The sequence below is a fragment of the Drosophila yakuba genome, chromosome 4, assembly GCF_016746365.2.
Source record: "Drosophila yakuba strain Tai18E2 chromosome 4, Prin_Dyak_Tai18E2_2.1, whole genome shotgun sequence".
NCBI classification, from domain to species: Eukaryota; Metazoa; Arthropoda; class Insecta; order Diptera; family Drosophilidae; genus Drosophila; species Drosophila yakuba.
The window spans coordinates 192,954-199,850 of NC_052531.2; positions in this window are offsets into that span (position 1 = coordinate 192,954).

A 6,897-nucleotide genomic window follows, 5' to 3' on the forward strand; every position below is an offset into this window, starting at 1 on the left:
TGATGGGGCAAGGCCGGCTAGCCAGTCATCAACAGGGCGGATTCTTCCCCTGTGCCCACAGGTCGCACCATAAATTCCACTCGGCATGGAATCCACAAAAAACAACAAAAGAAACATCAACAGAAACTACAAGTGAAGGACTAATACCGGACGACACGACGCAGATTTGGGTCTTCGATGGAAAGGACCCTGACGCACCCATCCCTACCAAGGATCCGTCTATTTCCAATTTGAGGATCTCCCAGGCAGGTGGTTCATCGGCTTCCTCCAGGTTATCGGCTCATCCGTTCATCTCCCCCCCCCCTAAATAATACGCTCTAGCAATTCATCGTTATAATCTTTACTTATTTAAATATTCAATTATACTAAACAACATTTTTTTTCATTTTTCCAAAATTTTAGGCTTCCATCGCCCTGGGCCAAAGCAAATACGATACAAAAAAAAAAAAAGGGACGACTAAAGAGCTGGAGAGGACAACAAAGAGGCGAAACTACTGCACGGGTATTGACATATAAATATATATAAATTAATAAAATTAATAAACCCTCATTTCACTTCAGAATTCCTGCCTACATGGAGCTCCAAAGAGGATCAGGGGCTGAGACGGGTCAGGTGGTTATTTATGAAAGGTCCATACCCCTACACAGGATCGGCCTGGTCTTCTCGGAGGTCGTATCTCAAGATTTAGATTTAATTTGGCTTGGACTCAGCGCGATTTAATTATACATAAATTATTGGTTATTTATATCATATTTATAAATTTTTTATCATCGTTTACGTGTTTTAGGTTTTTTTTGTCTGTCAAACAAATATTTGTGTGTCTGTTTAGGGCATGCTAAACGCCACTAAAATAAATAAATAAATAATTACACACGGACGAATATTTTTACATAATTTTAACACGGGCACATAAATAAGTTAAATAAATAAATAAATAACGATTAATAAATAAATAGAAATAAATAAATAGATGCGAATAAATAAGGCGGATTAAATAAATAAATAAATAATTGTAAATAAATAATTATTCTAAATTTTTTTTTTTTTTTTGGGCGAGCTTCTCCCGGGCGTTCTGGCTTGGTCCTCGGCGGGATTTTAGGTTGGAATCCACCACGGGTTCCAGAAAAGGTCTCCCCGGGTCCAAACTGTGGATATCCCGGGGTCAAGAAAATGCCTGTACACCCTCTGTAACCCAGATATATAAATATAATGCCTATGCCCTCTCGGAACGGACTCACATTTATTTTCCACTTCCGGCTGCCGGGTCTTCCTGTTCTGCTCCCGTCCTGCTCCCGTCGATCTCCGGATCGGGTTAAATTATCTGAATTTTCCTATACCAACAATAAAAAAAAACATCACTAAACGTTTCTTCGGAGCTTTCACCTCCGGTAGACCGACCGCACTCACACGTTTATGTGTGCCACCGATTTTAAAATACGGCCGTTAGATTTCGTTCGCGGCAGCGGGTCGTCCGATTCCCAAATTTTCTCTGGCCCACATGGCGGTCACCTCGCCCTATTTATGGGCTCGGCTCTGCCGGTTCCCTTTCCTATTCTTTTGCTTCCTCCTTTCCCTTTACATAGGCCGAGAACCGACTTCAAGGCCAATGCCAGTGCTCATTTCCCGTCTTAGTGTGTGTGGATGCACTGCGTCGGTGTTCCCCTCTCTACACATACCATCCACACTTCCCCTTTCTTGGGTGTGAACGGTAGGGGGCGCTCTACATACATCCCACTTTCCCCTTCTCCCCTTGGGACTGCCAACCTCGCCTTAGGTGCTCATTCCAGACGATATTTCTTTCGCCCGCGGCTATCGATCACCGTCAGAATGCAACACGTTATATGAAAGATGATGCTAGCCAACTATTTATAGTCACACACACAAAAGTATATACTCTCCAGAAAGCAACTGACATAGCGCATCCTCATCCACATATCAGATATGTCAAATTTTCTGCCTAAAAATTTTTTTTTTCGGGGAGTGTTACTTTATTATTTTAACGTTGCACGATGAAGAACCGTGTTAAACACACTTCTAGAGTTGTCAATCAATCTTGATGCGTTTACTAACCTTCGAAAAGTCGACTCCAATTGATGTGATTCTTATTTTAAATTTATACAATACAATAAATTTATTATTTTAGATCTATACATTCTTTGAAAATTTGTATATTAACTTTTCTAATGTTTGTTTTTTTATATCCTGGAAATTTTTAGATAAAACTAAGTAAAAATGTACCAAAACGGCAATTAACTTAGACTTATTGTAGGTAAATAATATAAAAAATTAATTTTGTATTACCCGTGGATTGCATTTTTTTAAACTTTTTTTTTCTACACAACATCACAAACTTACTTTTTTAGAACGCCGACCAGAAGAAGTGATCCAAAATCTCGATCAAAAAATCGGTAGTATCGATGTACAATGGTACACAGTCGTTATATTATATATAATATTACTTACTATACACATTGAGGTATTTCTACTATGTTCCTACAGTATTTTGTTTGATGTATATATTTTTCTGAAAATAAAATATAAGTCCACCAGTCGAGGGATGGATTTCGATTCATACACTAAAATATCGACATATCATTTTTAAACGTTATATTTGATATCATTTATTTATTTTTATAACAGGGACTATTGTTGGTTCTATATTACAAAGATATTTGACATGCATTGTCAAATTCTTTATATTTTAAGGAAAGGAGTTAGGAGTTCCAAAAGGAAAATGGAACAATACATACAACTGGATCACGAACAGAAAAATCAATATCTTTGAGTGGTGGTCCATTAAATTCTTTGCAACGGCACTTTGAAAAAAAAGAAATGCAGCCAAATACTTAATAATTAATAAATAAATTAATTAACCGATTCAAAGGCCCAGTACTTAAGCTAACAGAAACTGGCACAAAAATAGATACTAGTCATATATTTTTTTGGTGGCCAAGATACGGTCTCACAGACTAAACCGAATTCATAACTATGAGGAACAGAAATTTATGCAATTCCATTTTAATGGAGAGAGTTTTTCGATTCATGTTTCCACGCCCACAAACCGAAACTTTTGAAAAAGTTTTTATAATTTTTCCTTTTCTTATTAGTCTTGTGCATTGCTATCGAGTTTTTGCAACGCTTACAAGCCGCCTATACTTTTGTAAAAAAATTTTTGTTATATATTTTTTTATAAAAATCTCTTTGCCACGCCCACCCTTATGCCCACAAACCGTCAAAAACTACCACGCCCACACTTTTGACAAATGTTTTGATATTTTTTCACATTTTTGTTACTTTTGTACATTTTTCTCGCCCATTCTAACGCCCACGTTTGAAAAATGTTTTGATATTGTTTCATTATTGTATTAGTGTGGTAAATTTGTATCGAATTGCCAAAAAACTTTTTTCCACTCCCACTCTAACGCCCCCAATCCGTCAAAAACTGTCAGTGTGGAAATTTCTCCACTAGCTGTGTAACGCTCATCAGATAGACGGGGATTTCGACTGTAGCGTTCTATTTTTTTTATGGGTTTCCGTGAACTCCGTTTGGCGCAAATCAACAAAGAACAGTACTCCCAATTATGTTTATAACTTTATTTGTTGGAATATATTCTGCTTTTTCTGTTTATTTAACATTATATTTTAATGGCTGTGGATATTTAGAACATTAAAATACTATTTACTTATAGAGATAACTCCCGTTTATTGGGCTATATGTTTTACTCTCTAGAATCCGTTTACATTTTTTACGAGTCTGTTAAAAATTAATATTTAAGCTAAATTAAATATTTTCTAAGAGCTGTGCAGAAAGCAGTAGGTCGGCAGCAGTGATTAGAATAGATCCAGCGCTATGGGCAGATTGATGACCCTGTTCTTCTTAATAAGCCGCAAAGCACGATGTGGAGCTCAGCCGCCATGTCAGCGAAACTACTAGTTATGTTTCTATCTATATAGTGACATATTCACATATATAGTACTGTTGGAATATATAAGAATACGCTGAGTGTGCACGCTTTAAATAATCCACATCCGGAGAAAGCGATGCCGCTCTCCCTAAGTGACACTCCAAATCTTCAATTATTGTATACAATCAATATGGCAGGCGATCTCGTTCCCGAAATAATGTAAACAAATGGACAGCACAAGAAAGATTTTTGTCTTAAGTCTTAAGCTGAGATCAAAGAAATAAAGAAGTGAAAACTATTTATTCAGGTTTTTTTATTTTTAGCGTTGTCCTAAGTCAACTGACGGGACATTAGTTCGACTTATAATACACAAACATTTGACTATCAGGCATGCTCCGGTAATCGTAGAATTGGTGCTCCGGTTTTCGAAACCGTAAGAATTTTTAGATTTGTAAAACGGGCACTTTTGTCTACCCGAAATTAAAAGTAAATGCCTGTTTTTATAATAAATCAGCTCTTATTTACTAAAGGAAAAGGCTGGTAAAAATCCTCCATCTGAACCCTCCACGAGGGCGCCGGCTGAGCCATGGGCACTGCATTATCCCGAACAACGGGTAATGCATTGCTACTTGCTCCGTCCGCGGTAATACAGTGTCTAGCTAAGGCAGCGGTTCAATTCCTTTCGCTCGAAAAGCAGGGGGAAATTAACCATTTGCCATGGGTGCCTGGCGGTTAGGCATAAAACGAAAGTGGGTGGTTCCCCGGAAAACAAACCAAGAGTTCTTTGTGAAATGGAGGAGCAATCCCCTCTGCGTGGGGATTTGACGGGAGCAGGTCATGTCAGTTGCAATGCTACTGCCACAACAACAACTCAAGGGAGGCTAAGCCACTCAGGTGCCATAGTCGATACAGACTCGGACCTGGAGAGCGTGGACCTCTCTAAAGAAGAGGAGGAAATCTTTCACCGCTCGCCGAAACCAGGAACCAGCTCCCCGCGCAGGGACGGGCTAAAGCGTTCAAGCCTGGGGATGAAGGCTAAGGCGCAATACAATGCCGCCCTTCGCATCCTGAGCCGGCTCAAGAAAAGCTGCCCTATCCCGCTCTAACCTGGGCCGAGCAAAGGGTCGTAGAGGGCAGGCTGCCCTTCGCCAAACTTTCCAACATGGCATCAACGGGCGGATTCGCCAACAAGGTGAAGGAGTCGCTTGCCAACAAGAGGCAACGCTCAACCGAGATCGCCAACGCGGATCAAAGGAGGCAGGCCCTCCCCCAGAAAGCGAAGAAGCCCGAGAAGAGGCTAAAAGTCAGTGAGGCGACCTAACGACACTTGATCGTGGCAAGATAACCGAGCCGCCGTGCAAGTTGGTGCATGCGCGACTCGTTGAGTCATTGCTTGAACGAATGGAGGAAGATCCTGAGGCCCCCATGCAAACATTTGTTGGTACCTTGGAATTGTTTTAGACAGCAAGCTGACATGGAAGCCCAATGTAATAAAGAGGGAGAAAAAGGCCACCATTGCGCTATATGCATCCAAGAATTTGCTTAGCACCACATGGGGCCTCTCACCCGCTCTAATGCACTGGGCTTACATCTCGGTGGTGCGTCGAACTCTGATGTATGGAGTCTTAGTGTGGTGGCAGGCTATGGAAAAGAAGACATACAACAAGCTCATGGAAAGAACTCAGCGGCAGGCACTGTTCTGCATAACAGGGGCGTTGAGGTCCACCCCCACAAAAGCACTCGAAACTATAATTGGAGTTGAACCCCTAGACATCCACGCGCAAATGATTGCAGGAAAGGCCGCACAACGCCTAGTTGCATCAGGGAATATGTCTCTACAAGGAACGGGCATAGTTCAATTTGTCGAGCCATGAGCACCATATCTGACTATATGGTCACCAGAACGTGCCCGGATGTAAGAACAACAACATTCATGGGACCAGACGACTGGAAAACAGGTCAGGACCATGCTCAACACCTCAATATATACACGGACGGCTCCAAGATGGAAGGAGGAGTTGGAGCGGGCATATACTGTACAGACCCTGAAATGAGGCTGTCGTATAAGCTTCCAAGCCAATGCAGCATATTCCAGGCTGAAGTATTGGCCATAGGGTAAGCGGCAGATCTTGCGCAGAGCATTGACCACATGAAGCGGTCAACTTGTTCGTAGACAGTCAAGCGGCGATAAGATCCATGCGGCCCCGTGAGGGCCTTCCGACCTAACCTAACCTAACCTCCTAAGGGAAAAAAATAGTTTACTCAGTGGTCTATTGATGTATATTTCTCATCGCCACAAAATCATTCCGCTACTTAGTTATTTTATAAGAAAATAATTTTTGACCACACCTCATATTTGACAAACAAAATGTTGCTGTCGGCAACAACAATTTATGATTTGGGAAGGGGTCGATAAGTACGTCGCCAAAAGCTATCGCGAAGGTTGCTTTACTGTTGATGAAACGAAAAAGGCAGATAAAAATACTTATAAAATATAAAGAATTTATTATTTAATTTAATTTAATTTTATTTAGGAGGGCCAACCATGTTGTTTTGAAATAATGCTATATAATTTAATTACTTAAATGGTCAAAGTGCAGTAAAAAAGTAATTGCGAACATCGGAATTAAAACTGTAAAAACTGACACCAGCTCTAGAGTTTCTCAAGCTCTCCACTTTTTGACTTCTCCTGGCTTCAAAACAAGCAATTGCAAATATAAAGGGCATTTTTTACGTTGTTGCCTATATATATATATATTCAGGCATGCTCCGGTAATCGTATTTTTTTTCGAATTCGATTTGGGCCAAATCTTACGATTTTGTTTTTAGCTGCTCTGGTTTTCACAATATTTATACCTGTTACTCGTAGAGTAAAAGGGTATACTAGATTCGTTGAAAAGTATGTAACAGGCAGAAGGAAGCATTTCCGACCATATAAAGTATATACGTTCTTGATCAGAATCAATACCCCAGTCGATCGGGCCATGTCCG